The sequence below is a fragment of the Thalassophryne amazonica genome, chromosome 3, assembly GCF_902500255.1.
Source record: "Thalassophryne amazonica chromosome 3, fThaAma1.1, whole genome shotgun sequence".
NCBI classification, from domain to species: domain Eukaryota; kingdom Metazoa; phylum Chordata; class Actinopteri; order Batrachoidiformes; family Batrachoididae; genus Thalassophryne; species Thalassophryne amazonica.
The window spans coordinates 87161113-87178194 of NC_047105.1; the positions used below are offsets into that span (position 1 = coordinate 87161113).

General features: G+C 46.3%; 1 protein-coding gene across 1 annotated transcript in view; it reads left to right on the forward strand.

Moving 5' to 3' along the window:
- Positions 1 to 17082, forward strand: part of LOC117507219 (MICOS complex subunit mic25a-like) — a 351981-nt gene that overhangs the window by 35218 nt on the left and 299681 nt on the right. The gene's annotated exons all lie outside the window — the stretch shown is intronic.

The window sequence follows — 17082 nt, forward strand, 5'->3', positions numbered from 1 at the left end:
TATTACATCTGCTTTGCAGCTGATTTGCGGACAATCTGTGAATGCATAACAAACACGTCACGTGAACCCAAAGTGTGGCAGAAAGCGACATACCTGCCAGTCAGTGCCGGTCCGGCTGTGTAAATCCACAAAGACGTAGCTGCTGCAATCCAGGACTTTTATTTAACACCAACAAAAGGAAGAGTTGCTGTTTATCCACAACTTGTTATGTGTCGACGCGGGTTGAGGAGCGGACCTGCGTCTGACGGAACCCAGCGCTAAATAACCAGAAAGCGGTTCCAATAACAAAACAATTTATTTTTTCCACCCTTTGGTGCATAAAAAAGTGTACAACTGAAAACTGCGTCGGTCTGGCGGAGTGAAGGACGGCACGCTCTCCAGCGCCCAAAAGGATCGAAGCCCGGCGCTTCTGGCCCCACGTTCACCGCCAAACACCCCCCAGGTGGACACGACAAACCGACTCTCTGATGTGTGCTGACAGCATGTGTCCCTCACCCTTCCTCCTTCACAGGCACGATGTGTCAAACCCAGGCGCGGTCCTCAGCGTCTCACAAACGAACATCACAAGGTCGAGTTCCCGGCAATTCTGCTTGAATCACACATGACTTAAATGCAGAACGCCATCTCATTATCTGCTTCAGCTGAAAGTCTTTAAGGTTGCACGTGAGCACCATCCACAGGTGCTGCACATAACGTTGATGAGGGTGAAGGACTCTTCTGCCAGCACCTTCTCCACAGACAATAAATCAGTTTGCATACCACCTGGAGAGCAAAGAAAAGAAAAGAACACCAAAATGTCCAGCCACACCCCCCCAACACACAACAGTACCCCCCCTTTAACGGGAAGCCTCCCGGCGATCGAACAGACCAGGTCCGAGAACAGCACCTCCCTCCGGGGTCCTCGCTAGGAAGCAGACAGCATAACGCTCCCAAGGTCTACCACAGACAGCAGGACAGGGCACCGCAGCTGGAAGGCCGGCGGGCATCAACAAAAACCCCAAAACAGTCCCTAGTACAGCCCAACATACAAGAAAAACATAAAACCCACCCAAAACCTCCCCAGGGGACCATCCCATCCAACCCCGGGAAGAAAACAAAAACTCCCAAATGCAAAAACCCAACACAGCCCCACAAACACAATACAAACATAAATGCATGAAAGAAAAATAACAAACAACCCTCCCAGAACGACTTGCAGAGCCCAACACCCCCCCAGAAGGCCTTTACCGCCGGTTCCAGGAGGAATAGCCAAAGCCGGAATCCCACAGAGGTCCCCAGGTACACATGGAGCAACGGCGCCCCCCAGAGGACCGTGCCATCAAACCCCAGGAGGCACCCTCCCCACAACCCAGGAACCCCAGACCCGGCCACACTTGGCTAGTCGGCCCCACAAGCCAATTCCCCCCCAGAGGACCGTCCCATCAACCCTGGAGGTGGAACCTGGAAGGAAACAAAAAAAAAACAAAAGTCCAACCCCCGGAGGACTACATTAAACAACCCTGGGGGCAAATAAAACAACCGATAAACCCTGTTACCTTCCCCAGCACCCCGAAAGACCCCAGATCCCTCCCAGAGCCTTTCGGCGGCTCATTTTGGCGAACGGCACAAAACATCAAGCCGGGGAAGGGAACAGGAAAAACTAACCCGGCCCCAACCCCAAGGCGCAGCGGAAAACCGGAAATACGTCCGGTGCCCCAACTCGACCATACCCCAGCCTATCGGGAGGGGTGGAACTACCGAAATGGTGAACGGCAACAGATCGGCCCACCCCTCCGACTGAGGTATGTTCCCGCTGCACCACACCCCGGCAACACCAATGACGAACGGTACAAAGGCCCACCGAGGCTGGAGTGGAACCGGGCCCTAACCAAACCAGAAAAAACGCCCCTAACAACCCCCCCCCCCCCCCCCCCAGGTGCAGAGGTCTTCTGAGAACGCTCAGCGTGACCAACCTGCACCACCCCACAACCCACAAGACGAACGGTCTTGGGGCGAGTGAGGTTGGGGTTAGGGAAGTAGGGAAATAAAAAACAACAAAACAAAACGATCACAGACCCAAACAGAAAATACCTAAATACAAATAATAAAAACCAACGATTAACTGAGTCCAGGACGGGCTTCGAACCGCCTGTCGTTCACTCCAGCAGATACTCCCCTGAATCCCCAAACAATTTATAACCCCTTTCAGAAGAAAAAAAAAAAACATTAGCCCAAACAATTTTTTTTGTGTGTGTGTATTATTTCGCCTGTCCCAGAACACCTGGAGAGACGTCACCACTATTTTTCTTGACGCTTCTATGACGGGGCAATATAGCGGCTTCAGCTCGTCCGAGCTGCATGGGCTCATCTGCAAGAGGAGCCAGAGGTCCCGTCGGAGGAGTCTCAGTGGGGCGAAGAAGAGGCAGCCCAGATCTGTGTCGGGGAAAGCCCCGAGACAAAAAAGCCCGTTCTGATGGCCGCCCTCTCTCGCGTCCACGCTCCTTCATCCGATCATCTAGACGAATCACCAACGATATTAGCTCATCTAAATCATTTGGCTTGTCACGGACTACTAGCTCGTCCTTTAATGGATCATTTAAACCAACCACAAACACTCCGCTTAATGCTGCGGCATTCCAACCGGACTGAGCAGGAAAAATTCGGAAATCCACAGAATAATCCGCCGCACTCCACCTCCCCTGCCTGAGATTCAGCAACCGCTGGGCAACGGTATGAGCAAAAACCAGAGAACATTGCATCAAAAATGGAGCACAAGCTTCAACGTTTCCCGCATAAGGCTCCGGACGACAAATAATCAATTCGGAAGCCGAATCTCTGGGTGACGGAGTTATCTGCACCGGTATCGATGGTGCCGCAGCTGGAGCAGCAGGAAGCGGAACGGCTTGCGCTGCAAGCTCCGTAACGCGGACATCTGTTTGTTTAATTTGGTTTGTGAGATGCTGTAATTGCTCCCATATTTTCTCCAAGTGTTCTTGAACTCTTTCGGCGAATGGAACCGCCTCTGCCGCTGGGTCCATTATGGAATGGCCGGGAACTACTGTAATGTGTCGACGCGGGTTGAGGAGCGGACCTGCGTCTGACGGAACCCAGCGCTAAATAACCAGAAAGCGGTTCCAATAACAAAACAATTAATTTTTTCCACCCTTTGGTGCATAAAAAAGTGTACAAATGAAAACTGCGTCGGTCTGGCGGAGTGAAGGACGGCACGCTCTCCAGCGCCCAAAAGGATCAAAGCCCGGCGCTTCTGGACCCACATTCACCGCCAAACACCCCCCAGGTGGACACGACAAACCGACTCTCTGATGTGTGCTGACAGCATGTGTCCCTCACCCTTCCTCCTTCACAGGCACGATGTGTCAAACCCAGGCGCGGTCCTCAGCGTCTCACAAACGAACATCACAAGGTCGAGTTCCCGGCAATTCTGCTTGAATCACACATGACTTAAATGCAGAACGCCATCTCATTATCTGCTTCAGCTGAAAGTCTTTAAGGTTGCACATGAGCGCCATCCACAGGTGCTGCACATAACATTGATGAGGGTGAAGGACTCTTCTGCCAGCACCTTCTCCACAGACAATAAATCAGTTTGCATACCACCTGGAGAGCAAAGAAAAGAAAAGAACACCAAAATGTCCAGCCACACCCCCCCAACACACAACACAACTCACTCAAAAAAAACAAAAAACCACCGTCTCACACCCCGAGCGGCTTCCCCCCTCCCGCTCCCCAAACTCATGAACAGTTAACCCTCGCATGACAAAACTCTGTGATCCACTTGTCCAAGTCCAGCGAATGCTCAGAGTCTGTATTTTTGGTTTGAATAGTGATGCCGACGGCCCGAGTGCGCTTCTTTTATGACCGCAATGCAGATGCCATGCACACGCAACACGTGCGTGATGCATTCATAATCCATCCATCCATCCATTTTCTTCCGCTTTATCCGGAGTCGGGTCGCGGGGGCAGCAGCTCAAGCAAAGCCGCCCAGACCTCCCGATCCACAGACACCTCCCTCAGCTTCTCCGGGGGAACCCCAAGGCGTTCCCAAGCCAGCCGAGAGATGTAGTCCCTCCAGCTTGTCCTGGGTCTTCCCCGGGGCCTCCTCCCAATGGGACGTGCCCGGAACACCTCTCCAGCGAGGCGTCCAGGGGGCATCCGGAAAAGATGCCCAAGCCACCTCAACTGACTCCTTTCGACGTGGAGGAGCAGCGGCTCGACTCCGAGCTCCTCCCGAGTGACAGAGCTCCTCACCCTATCTCTAAGGGAGCGCCCAGCCACCCTGCGGAGGAACCTCATCTCGGCCGCTTGTACTCGCGATCTCGTTCTTTCGGTCATGAGCCAAAACTCATGACCATAGGTGAGGATCGGAACGTAGATCGATTGGTAAATCGAGAGCTTTGCCCCCCTACTTAAGTATCTTGGGGTCTTGCATTCATAATACACCCGTAATACTGCCATGATAATCTCAGTGTGTCGGATCAGTTTCCTCACTACATGCGTTATATAACCGTGATTGGTCATCATATATTCTCTATATATTATTAATATATCCGTAATTCATACTGGGACATTTGTCATTTTTGGCCATTTTTGTTGCGGATGACAACAAACGCCCGTGATTTGTATACTCAATTCATGTGCAATTAATCCTCTCCCCAGTGGGACAGGGCCCTAAGTTTGATATTAAAGACTTTAATGCTTATCTGTTAAAAGTTTTGAAGCAGATAAACAGCTCTATTCTCTGTAAACAGAGGACAGCCAGTTTTAGGAGAAACTGCTCTATCATCTGCAGTCAGAGGAGAACTGGTCACAAGATAATTGCTCTTGACACCATACTAACTTACTGGCAATATCAACCAAGTCATCCAGAGGCATACAGTTTTAACTTATGGTTAAAATTGTAACCAAACTAATTTCAGACATGTTATTTAAATTAATGTCATTTCTGAAGTTTTATAAAGTGAAAATATCAGATACATGTTTTAGTTTTAAAGTAATGCACTAATTTGGAAGGTTTTAGTGTGGACATGCTGACTCGGCAGTGCATTAGGGGTAATATCAGTACATTCACAACAGGAGAAATGCATTTGAGATGCTCTGATCAGGCTCCACACGGATAACAGCATTAAACCCTTTGTATATTGTGCCTAAAACTCTCGTGAATATATTCTCTGGGTTTATAGATGTTATTGTTTTGTTTTATGTAAAAATGCCAGAAGAAGCTCAGGTTGCTTCTCCATTATTTTAATTTGGAATCACTGTGAGTTGCAGTTGCTTCCTGTTTGCTCTTTAACGTTGTGCTTATTGTCCTTTACAACACTGTCGTCTTTGTTCCAGAGTAATATATATAAAATGTCTGAAATTTGGTTTGCATTTATTAAATTCATGCAGATTAAACGTAGCAGACATGGATTATTTATTTGGAATAATTGTTTTGGCAAGTTTTCACGGTACTACTGCCATCTACTGGCCAGTAGTGTTCATGGCAGTATTCGCCCTAAGTATTGAGATATCCCATAATCCTTTGCATGCCAGAGAATTGTTGCAGCCTCTTGCTGCAGCTAAAGAAATAAAATGTACATTTTTTTTGTATAATATTCATTTACAATTGTCGTTGTGGATTCTCTCTGTGCTGTTTAAACCGCAGCAACTCTCTGGCCCGCGCACCCCGCCCCCCCAAAAAAAAAGCTCTGGTGTGCAGCGGATTATGGGTTAGGGTCTGAGCGTCTGGGTGGCAGTAGATGGCAGTGTTCTATGCATTTTGACCCCAGTTATATCAGACGGTTGTCTAATCACAACTTGACTTTTGCAAATGGCTTTTTTTAACATATGAATAAAATGGCATATTTTACAAAAGCACATTTATATGTAAATACCAATACACACGTCACGTAACATTAAGGTGTTGGTTTTTACATAGAATGAATGAGTCAACCAATCAGTGTTAGCGGAGGCGCATTTACCCATAATCCCTTTGGCATCTGTCTGTGTTTGTTACAAAACTTCAGAATTAGTGCATTGTTTAAAGTGAAAAGATATGTCATATTTTAACTTTGTACAAATGACAGATTGATAATGGAGTTGTTCTATATGGATTAATTTGATTTTAAATCAAAACCATAAGTCAAACTGCTTTATGTTCCAAGACCTCTGCCTCACAATGGCACTGCTATATCCTGTTAAAGAATAATGGCTTATTTTTTGTGTGTGTAGAGTTGCGCTTAGCTCCTCTCAACTGCTTCACTGATGCTTAATATGTAGTAAACAGGAGCTTCCAGCAGTGGGCAGGGTGCACAAAGACAGATGTTTGGGTCTGTGGTGGCCTTTGATGCTACCAGAAGCGATAGTGGTGTTGAAACTCAAAATCAGCTTGTTAGTAGTTGCAAGTGTACTGGAGACAATATTGAAAGTTATCGGTTAGCTGTAGCTTCCGATAAATTTTTGGGTGGTTTATTGGTTTAGCTTTATAAAAGATAACTTTTGAGTTAGCTGATTAGCTGTTATCGACGGTAACTTTTTGGTTAGCTGTGCCCACCACTGGCAAATGGTCACCTTAAATACCTTTTCTCATGATTGGATTCAACTGTGTAAGGAGGTCAAGGGTCAGTGAGCTTACCAAACCAATTTTGTGTTCCAATAATTAGTGCTAAATTTATTCAAATCAATAAAATGACAAGGGTGCACAAATTTATGCACCTGCCCAATTTTGTTTAAATAATTATTGCACACTTTCTGTAAATACTAGAAACTTAATTTCACTTCTCAAATATCAGTGTGTTTGCTATATGATATATTTAACTGAAATTTCTGATTCAGACAAACAATGATTTATAAAGAAAAATCATGGAAATCATCAGGGGTGCCCAAACTTTTACATACCACTGTGTGTGTGTGTGCGTGCGCGCATATATATATATATATATATATATATATATATATATATATATATATATATATATATATATATATATATATGCAGTATTGTGCAAATGTTTTAGGTACATTGAATGCATCATAAAAGCACAAAACATTATGAAAAGCTGATAAATATTCAGAAATAAAATAATGTGATGAATTTCAGCTTTAATAGTAATCGATATGAAAATTGGATTCTGTTTGTTAGTGATTTTTTTTTTTTTTTGGTATATACTTCACAGGACTATTTTAAGAAAGATGTGACTTGAAGTATGAGTAATTGTTTTACAATCATTTTAATATTGCATGATCATTTGCGACTTTGTGTGATATTCTGCTGGCAACTACACTTAACAAAGAATTTCTTGTTATTATTATTATTATTGTATTATTATTATTAGCATTTCAACACACAAACAGTTCCAGCAAAAGTGATTTTGTTGGAATGGATTTTTTGTTGACATGCCAATGAAAAAGGGGTGGGTGGAGGGGCATCAAATGCTAATTTTAACTCTGGCATGCCTAAAATGTTTGCACAGTACACAGTTTCTCTCTCTCGCTCTCTCTCTCTCTCTCTCTCTCTCTCGATATATATATATATATATATATATATATATATATATATATATATATATATATATATATATATATATATATATATATATAAATCTCAAAACCCACCTCTGAGGAGCTAATGAAAGAAAAGGGCAGAAGAGGGAGGATGGGTGTTAATGTAACATATTTCTTCCATTTCTTCACTCAGTGTGCAGCTGTGAGGTCTCAATATTCAAATATTCTGTCTGACATGTAAACAAAAAGTTTAGCAAGTTTGGCAAGAAGATGGATGTTACACTGACAGGGTTACTGGCTAAATCATTGATTGCAACAAACAGGCCACTGGAATTCCAGAAAGCATTACATTTGCAGTCACACACATAGTTTATATATTTTCTGGGTTGTGTTTTACATTGAATGGATTTGTAGAACTGATAATTAACCATTTGTTTTATATATAGGAGTCAAATTGTCAGGTCAGGTGTGGAGCGTGTAAGTCTGTGATGCGTTGCCACATCTGCCATACTGTGGAACCACCTTGGATTTTAGTCAGGAAGTGCTGTGGCAGACAACTGGTCCATGAGAAGAGGACTGGCCCCCAACTACATAGACCAGCTTCACCACAAAGATGCACCCAATCATCTTGCTTGCAGAACAGACCAGTCTCGAGATAGCAAGATGCGGAACACAGACCACCTGACAGGCTCCCACACCCTGCACAGCATGTGGGCCACTGCCCCGTGGGAGATCGCCCACAGAGGTGGAAGTCGGGCAATACCCTTGAGCATTGCTAACCCCCACCCCAAGCTGAGGCCCCAGTTCTAGAAGTAAAGGGGGGTAATACTCAACCCCTGGTGCTGGGCACGTCCCCAAACAAGCCATTTAGAGGGTGACCTATGCCACCCAGCTGTCACTACTGTCACTCTTACCAACCACCAGGCTCTACCTACTGTGGAACACCAGGCAACAGCAGATCCTCTAAACAACACCTCATCAAGAGCCCACTCTCACATGGTGAGCCGCCTGCCAGGACCACCATGGGGCCCAACATGTGTGGTGTTAGGGCAAAGAAAAAAGAAGAAGCAAGTGTTATACAGGCTCTGAGGCCCATTGGTGCTGGTGCATGGATACTGTGATGCGAAGCACATGAGAGTCTACAATTCACCCTGGACATGACACTTTATCATTGCAAGTTGCTTCCCAAGCCAAGGCTGGCACCAATTTACAGCTGGGTGGATTGGGACAATGTAGATCAAGTGTCTTGCCCAAGGATACAGACAGGGACGGAAATCAAACCCAGATACACATGTTGGTAGATTTTCCAATTCCAACTGAGATACTTGCTCAGGAAAAAGGGAAAAAAGACAGGGAGGTAAAAAAAAAAACAAGTGTGTGTGTGTGCGTGCGTGTGCCTGTCTGCCTCTGATAGTTACATTCTTACAAATATTTTATTGATTGTTTAGTTTGATTTGCATCATATTTTGGTGATTGTGCAAAACATACTCTACACTTACAAAATAACCAACTTTGTGTTTTCTTAAAGGTGCCATTAGCTTTTATAATAAAATAGCAAAATAAATGCGTAAACAAATTTTGACTTTTGAGTTGTTTTGTTTTGATTTGTTTTTGTTTTGAGTTCTGATTTGTTTTAGTTTGAAATGGAATGGTTCTGAATGTCAAGTTTGGTCTACTCAAGAGACCAAAAACAAAGCATTTCTGATTGAACTTCAAGCTCCAGAATGCTGTGGATGAAGCAGACTGTAATCCCTTAAACAGTCACTAGATGGTAGTGTTGAAGCATCTTCAGGGTGATTTTAATGCAGAATAGATCCATCCTCTGCTCAGCAGCATGTGCTTCTGGACATATTCTCTGTGTTTATTTTATCTCTTGTATGTCTCATCTTTGTCTTTTCAACACGTTAGTTTGTGTGTGTGTCTGTCTGTGTGTCTGTCTGTCTGTGAGTGTGTGTGAGTGATGATTCTGAGTGCATCATTTGAGATTGTGCAAGAAGAAATAAAGAAAATCAGAAGAAAAAGCCAACATTAATACTAAAGCTGAACCAGAGATGACAGAACACACAAACAATGAGGCACACCTGCTGGCTAGAAACTCTCAGAAATTACATTGTGAAAATATGGTCTGCTTCAAATATTCTTTTTTTTTAAAGCCCAGCATGCTGACATTCTCAGGGCTCATCTGTAAACAGAAAATGTTTAGTCTCTCATTGACAGATTTGTGTTCCCCACATAACTCATATTAGTATATTCTTCATCATGTCTAACCTGAAGCACATTTTCTGTTGTGAATGCAAATGATTTAATAATTATACCCACCATATCGCCACTTACTGAACTAGATAGTGGTTGTCTGTTAATTCACATCATTTCAACTGCTTTCACACAAGTGTATTGGTTCATCTATGTTTAGGCAATCTAAAAATTGAGTGAATAAAAAAAACCTAACTCAAATTGTTTTAATGTATATTAAACTTAAAAATGAGAAAAACTAAATATTTAACTGTGCCATGAATGATTTTTCTGCCACTAGATGTTGCACTTGCACTGCATTTCAGGATGTAAACAAGGCTTCCCTCTTTGTCCACTCCACCAAAACTCTCTCTTTTGGAGGGTTTGGGAGGAGTGGCTTGGAAATCTTATATAGGTTTATAGGCATTTATATGTCTTTCATGGTCAGAGTGCTTTATGTTGATGCCTCACATTAGCTTAGTCACACATCAGTGTCAGAGTGCTGCCATGGAACACTGGGAGGGTCTTGGGTATTAAGGACTTGCTCAGGGGCATTCAGTGATTTTCCATTAGGATGGGCATTTGAACTGAGGCTCCTCGGGTCAGAAGCCCACCGCTTTAGCCACTTGTTATCTTGCCAAAATGAAGTTTTGCAAGATATGTTAGTCAGTATGTATGTTTTTTTTGTAATCATTGCATTTTTCACCTTTAACTCGCTGTGCAGCACACAGTTTACATCGCAGACTCTTGCAACTTCACATATGTCAGTCCTCCCTGAAATTTTGCCTCCAAATTTGGCATGGACATAGTGGTAGGCCTTGCCCATGAGCAATTAACTGGGATAAGCAATTGACCTTGGCCTTCAGGGTTTTGCTTGAGGTCAAAAGTCACCTAAATAAGATCAAACTTCAGATTACAGCAAAACATGTTGTGTAATACATCAAATTAAAGTTCTTGATGAGGGGATCTAGAAGATAGCAAAGGTTTTAAAGTATGACATAATTTGATGATGTAATCATGAAAAAAACCTGTGAAATTTAGATTTTTAAGGGTTTCGTTAACTCACTGTGCAGCGCACAATTTACATCGCAGACTTTTGCAACTACACAGATAGCAGCCCTAGCAAGGTACCTTTCAGCACACAGAAGGATCAACCTGAAGGTCAAAGGTCAAGGTCACAGCAAGGTCAAACACTAAATTCAACGAAACAACTGTCCTTGTCGCAAATTTTGAAATTTTGCCTCCAAATGTGGCATGTACATAGTGATAAGCCTTGCCCATAACCCTTTACCTGGTATAAGCAATTGACTGTAACCTTCAGGGTTTCGCTTGTGGTCAAAGGTCACCTAAATTAGGTAAAACTTCAGAATACAGTAAAACATGTTGTGTAATACACCAAATTAAAGGGCTTGATTAGAGTACCAAGAATATAGCAACGGTTTTAAGTTATGATGTCATTTGATGATGTCATCACAAAATTTAGCAAAGTTTAGATTTTTTTAAGGGTGTGACAAAGCATGTAAATCATCATTGCAGACTCTTGTAAAATCACATAGAGCAGTCTTACGGAGATACCTTGCAGAACACAAAAGGGTCAATGTCTAGGTCAAAGGTCAAGGTCACAGGAGGGTCAAACACTAAAAATCACCCAAAAAAAAAAAAACTTTGCTGGTCGCAGTTTGTGCTTTTTTGTCTCTAAATTTGTCATGAATGTAGTATATTCCCTTGCCCGTCCCTCTTTATGGTGGTCATTCCTCGTCGTAGTTTCTTTTGATCATCTTTTGGCATGATACAGGTCACTCTCAGGGTGACAGTTTTCATTGTTGTTTTTGTTCACATTTTCCATATTGTCCCATCTTTTTCTGATTTTGGGTTCAGAGGCCTTTGAACATCTGCATTAAATAAAAAGAAAAAAGCAGAAATGCAGTCCCTTTATGCTTATTATTTACCATTCAATGTAACAATATATTTTTACAGCACTAGTATAAGAATAACCACCACAGAGAGCAACAGGCAGTTCTTTGTCATGACCGAGTCGAATAAACCATTCAAGTAAAATTCAGCGTGGGATGCTGCCACGTCTGGTTCATTCTGAGGGAAGGATTGTTAAAGCAAGTGGCCTGAGCCATGATAATCGATCACAGACGCAGATTTTACCCGCCATCACCCTCTTCGTCTGTATGTGGTACAACGGACAACTGAAGAGTCCACAAATATACAACAGAGGGTGGCTCAGGCAGCAAGCACATGCAAGCATTAGGTTAGAGAGCTCAGAGGAGAGAAATGAGGACAGAGTATAAAACTAGAGTGGAGAGGTATGCAGCGTACAGTAATAGATTCACATGTCTGACTCTGACAGCCAGCCAGCCAGCTAGATAGCCAACTCTGCTTGTTAGCCAAAGATAGGATGGGAAGGGGGCGTGTGGGGAGAATGGATGTCAGATTCCAGAGGAGATAGAAAGCAGATAGAAGGATGGAAAAGAAAAGCTGAGCGATGGAATCACAAAGCAGGGATGGTGGCATATTTTATTTTGAAACTGACGGGGTTAACATCAGCTATCACCACAGCGAAGTATACAAGTGTGACATACTGTGAAGCTGCATGGATGCAAACGCTGAATCAATACAACAGCAGTTTAGATGAACAGTTAAACCACTTATATGCTGGTGTAATCACAGGGCTGACATTGTTCCTACATGTTAAAGCATCTAATCCCTTTGTATGGGCTCAGTCTCACACATACATTTACACCGTATTCCCCCTTCTTCTCAAGGAGCGGTAATTGCCGACAAGCAGTGTGCTCATTGGCTGAACAGGTTAGATCTATGGAATCAGAGAGTAGCCTCGATTTAATGAGACAGCTGGACAAGAATTAATATCCAGAGGAAACTAGTGTGAACCAGATGCTTCCTCTCATGTAAGAATATAATCATTGTCAGCACTGTAATTATAGATTATAGGTGTAAGTTTTCACTGGAATGCCAAATTATGTTTCTTTGATGCATTGATCTCAGAATAATAATAATGAGAAGAAGACAACAGTGGCAGTGTGTCATTGTACCCAAGTGGCTTATTTTAGGGGGTGATGGTCACCTGGTTAAGCAGTGAGCTTGAGCCCAGGGGATCCTTGGTTCAAACCCCCGACTGGCTGGAAAATCAATCAAGGGCCCTTGGGAAAAGTCCTTAACCCCAAGATGCTTCTTCTGTATAGTGAGCACCTTGCATGGCAGCACCCTCACATTGGTGTGTGAATGGGTGAATGTGAGGCATTATTGTAAAGCGCTTTGAGTGCTGGAAAAGCACTATATACAGTGAGGAAAATAAATACTTGAAGACCCTGCGATTTTGCAAGGTCTCCCACTTAGAAATCATGAAGGGGTCTGAAATTTTCATCTTAGGTGCATGTCCACTGTGAGAGACATAATCTAAAAAAAAAAAAAAAAATGCGGAAATCACAATGTACCCTCCTGTGGGTTCACCGCCTGCAGAGGGGGCCATGGGGGTCGGGTGCAGAGAGGATTGGGTGGCGGTCGAGGGCGGGTGGCCCGGCGGCCCGGTCCATGCTCACAGCCCCTGGCTGTTGGGATGTGGAATGGCACCTCGCTGGGGTGGAAGGAGACTGAGCTTGTGCGGGAGGTTGAGAGATACCGACTAGAGATAGTCGGGCTCACCTCCACGCACAGCTTGGGCTCTGGTACCCAACTCCTGGAGAGGGGCTGGATGCTTCATTTTTCTGGTGTTGCCCACGGGGAGAGGCAGAGAGCTGGGGTCGCATTGCTTATTGCTCCCCAGCTCAGTCACCATGTGTTGGAGTTCCCTCCAGTGAATGAGAGGGTCACGTCCCTACGCCTTCGGGTCAGTGACAGGTGTCTCACCATTGTCTCGGCCTACGGGCTGAGCGGCAGTGCAGAGTACCCGACCTTGGAGTCCCTGGGAGGGGTACTAGATAGCGCTCCGACTGGGGACTCCATTGTTCTCCTGGGGGATTTCAACACCCACGTAGGCAGTGACAGTGAGACCTGGAGGGGGGTGATCGGGAAGCACGGCCTCCCCAAGAGCTGGGGTTGCATTGCTTATTGCTTCCCAGCTCAGTCGCCATGTGTTGGAGTTCACTCCAGTGAACGAGAGGGTCGCGTCCCTACGCCTTCGGGTCGGGGACAGGTCTCTCACCGTTGTCTCGGCCTATGGGCCGAGCGGCAGTGCAGAGTATCCAACCTTGGAGTCCCTGGGAGGGGTACTAGATAGCGCTCCGACTGGGGACTCCATTGTTCTCCTGGGGGATTTCAGTGCCCACGTGGGTGGCGACAGTGAGACCTGGAGGTGGGTGATTGGGAAGCACGGGCTCCCCGATCTGAACCCGAGTGGTGTTCAGTTGTTGGACTTCTGTGCTAGTCACAGTTTGTCCATCACGAACACCATGTTTGAGCACAAGGGTGTCCATAAGTGCACGTGGCACCAGGACACCCTGAGCCGGACATCGATGATCGACTTTGTAGTCGTATCATCTGACCTTCGGCCACGTGTCTCGGACACTCGAGTGAAGAGAGGGGCAGAGCTGTCGACCGATCACCACCTGGTGGTGAGTTGGATCCGCTGGGAGGGGAGGAAGCCGGTCAGACCCGGCAGGCCCAAACAAATTGTGAGGGTCTGCTGGGAATGACTGGCGGAATCCTCTGTCAGCGAGGTCTTCAACTCCCACCTCCAGGAGAGCTACTCCCAGATCCCGGGGGAGGTTGGAGACATGGAGTCCGAGTGGACCATGTTCTCCACCTCCATTGTCGATGCGGCCACTCATAGCTGTGGTCACATGGTCTCTGTTGCCTGTCGCGGCGGCAATCCCCGAACCTGGTGGTGGACGCCGGAAGTGAGAGATGCCGTCAAGCTGAAGAAGGAGTCCTACTTATCTTTGTTGGTGGGTGGAACTCCAGAGGCAGCTGACAGGTACCGGCAGGCCAAGCATGCCGCAGCCTGTGCAGTCGCAGAGGCAAAAAGTCGGTTCTGGAGGAGGACTATTGGTCGGCCTAGAAGAGATTCTGGCAAACTGTTCGATGCCTCAGGAGGCGGAAGCAGCTCTCCACCAGCACTGTTTATGGTGCGGGTGGGGAGCTGTTGACCCTGACTGGGGATGTTGTCGGGGCGCTGGAAGGAATACTTCGAGAATCTCCTCGATCCCATCGTCACGTCTTCCGAAGAGGAAGCAGAGACTGGGGACTCAGAGGCGGACATCATCATTACCCAGGCCGAAGTCACCGAGGTGGTTAGAAAGCTCCTCGGTGGCAGGGCTCTTGGGGTGGATGAAATCCGTCCTGAGTACCTTAAGTCTCTGGATGTTGTGGGACTGTCTTGGCTGACACGCCTCTGCAACATCGCGTGGCGATCGGGGACAGTGCCTCTGGATTGGCAGACCGGGGTGGTGGTCCCTCTGTTTAAGAAGGGGGACAAGAGGGTGTGTTCCAATTATAGGGGGATCACACTCGTCAGCCTCCCCGGTAAGGTCTATTCCAGAGTACTGGAGAGGAGTATTCGACCGATGGTCGAACCTCGGATTCAGGAGGAGCAGTGTGGTTTTCGTCCTGGTCGCGGCACACTGGACCAGCTCTACACACTCCATCAGGTGCTCGAGGGTTCATGGGAGTTCGCCCAACCAGTCCACATGTGTTTTGTGGATCTGGAGAAGGTGTTCGACCGTGTCCCTAGGGGCACCCTGTGTGAGGGTGCTCTGGGAGTACGGGGTCCGGATCTTTTGCTAAGGGCTATCCGGTCCCTGTACGACCGCAGCAGGAGCTTGGTTCGCATTGCCGGTAGTAAGTCAAACCTGTTTCCAGTTCACGTTGGCCAGGGCTGCCCTTTGTCACCGGTTCTGTATATTATTTTTATGGACAAAATTTCTAGGCGCAGCCAGGGTGTAGAGGGGGTCTGGTTTGGGAACCGCAGAATCTCGTCTCTGCTGTTTGTGGACGATGTGGTTCTGTTGGCTTCATCAAATCAGGACCTTCAGCGTGCACTGGGGTGGTTTGCAGCCGAGTGTGAAGCGTCCGGGATGAAAATCAGCACCTCCAAATCCGAGGCCATGGTTTCTTGACCGGAAAAGGTGCTTTGCCCTCTTCAGGTCAGTGGATTGTTCTTGCTCACGTGGAGGCGTTTAAGTATCTCGGGGTCTTGTTCACAATGAGGGACGGATGGAGTGTGAGATCGATAGACGGATCGGTGCAGCATCTGCAGTGATGCGGTCGCTGTATTGGACCGTCGTGGTGAAGAGAGGGCTGAGTAGGGGGCAGAGCTCTCGATTTACCAGTCGAATCTCGTTTCGATCCTCACATATGGGTCATGAGATTGGCTCATGACTGAAGAATGAGGTCCCGTGTACAAGCAGCCGAGATTGGTTTCTGCCGCAGGGTGGCTGGGCGCTCCCTTAGAGATAGGGTGAGGACTTGGTAACTCGGGGGAGAAGCTCGGAGTCGAGCCGCTGCTCCTCCACGTCGAAAGGAGTCATTTGAGGGTGGCTGGGCATCTTTTCCGGATGCCCCCTGGACGCCTCGCTGGAGAGGTGTTCCGGGCACGTCCCATTGGGAGGAGGCCCCGGGGAAGACCCAGGACACGCTGGAGGGACTACATCTCTCGGCTGGCTTGGGAACACCTTGGGGTCCCCTGGAGGGAGCTGGGGGAGGTGTGTGTGGATCGGGAGGTCTGGGCGGCTTTGCTTGAGCAGCTGCCCCCACGACCCGACTCCGGATAAAGCGGAAGGAAATGGATGGATGGATGGATGGATCACAATGTATGATTTTTTTTATAATTTATTTGTATGTTACTGCTGCAAATAAGTATTTCAACACCTGTGAAAATCAGTGTTAATATTTGGTATAGTAGCCTTTGTTTGCAATTACAGAGGTCAAACATTTCCTGTAGTTTTTCACCAGGTTTGCACACAACGCAGCAGGGATTTTGGTCCATTCCTCCATACAGATCTTCTCCAAATCTTTCAGGTTTGGAGTATCAGCTCCCTCCAAACATTTTCTATTGAGTTCAGGTCTGGAGACTGGCCAGGCCACTCCAGGACCTTGAAAGGCTTCTTACGGAGCCCCTCCTTAGTTGCCCTGGCTGTGTGTTTGGGGTCATTGTCATGCTGGAAGACCCAGCCATGACCCATCTTCAATGCTCTTACTGAGGGGAGGAGGTTGTTTGCCAAAATCTCGCAATACATGACCCATTCATCCTCCCTTCAATACGGTGCAGTCGTCCTGTCCCCTTTGCAGAAGAATACCCCCAGAGTATGATGTTTCCACCCCCATGCTTCATGGTTGGGATGGTTTTCTTGGGGTTGTTCTCATCCTCTAAACATGGTTAGTGGAGTTGATTCCAAAAAGCTC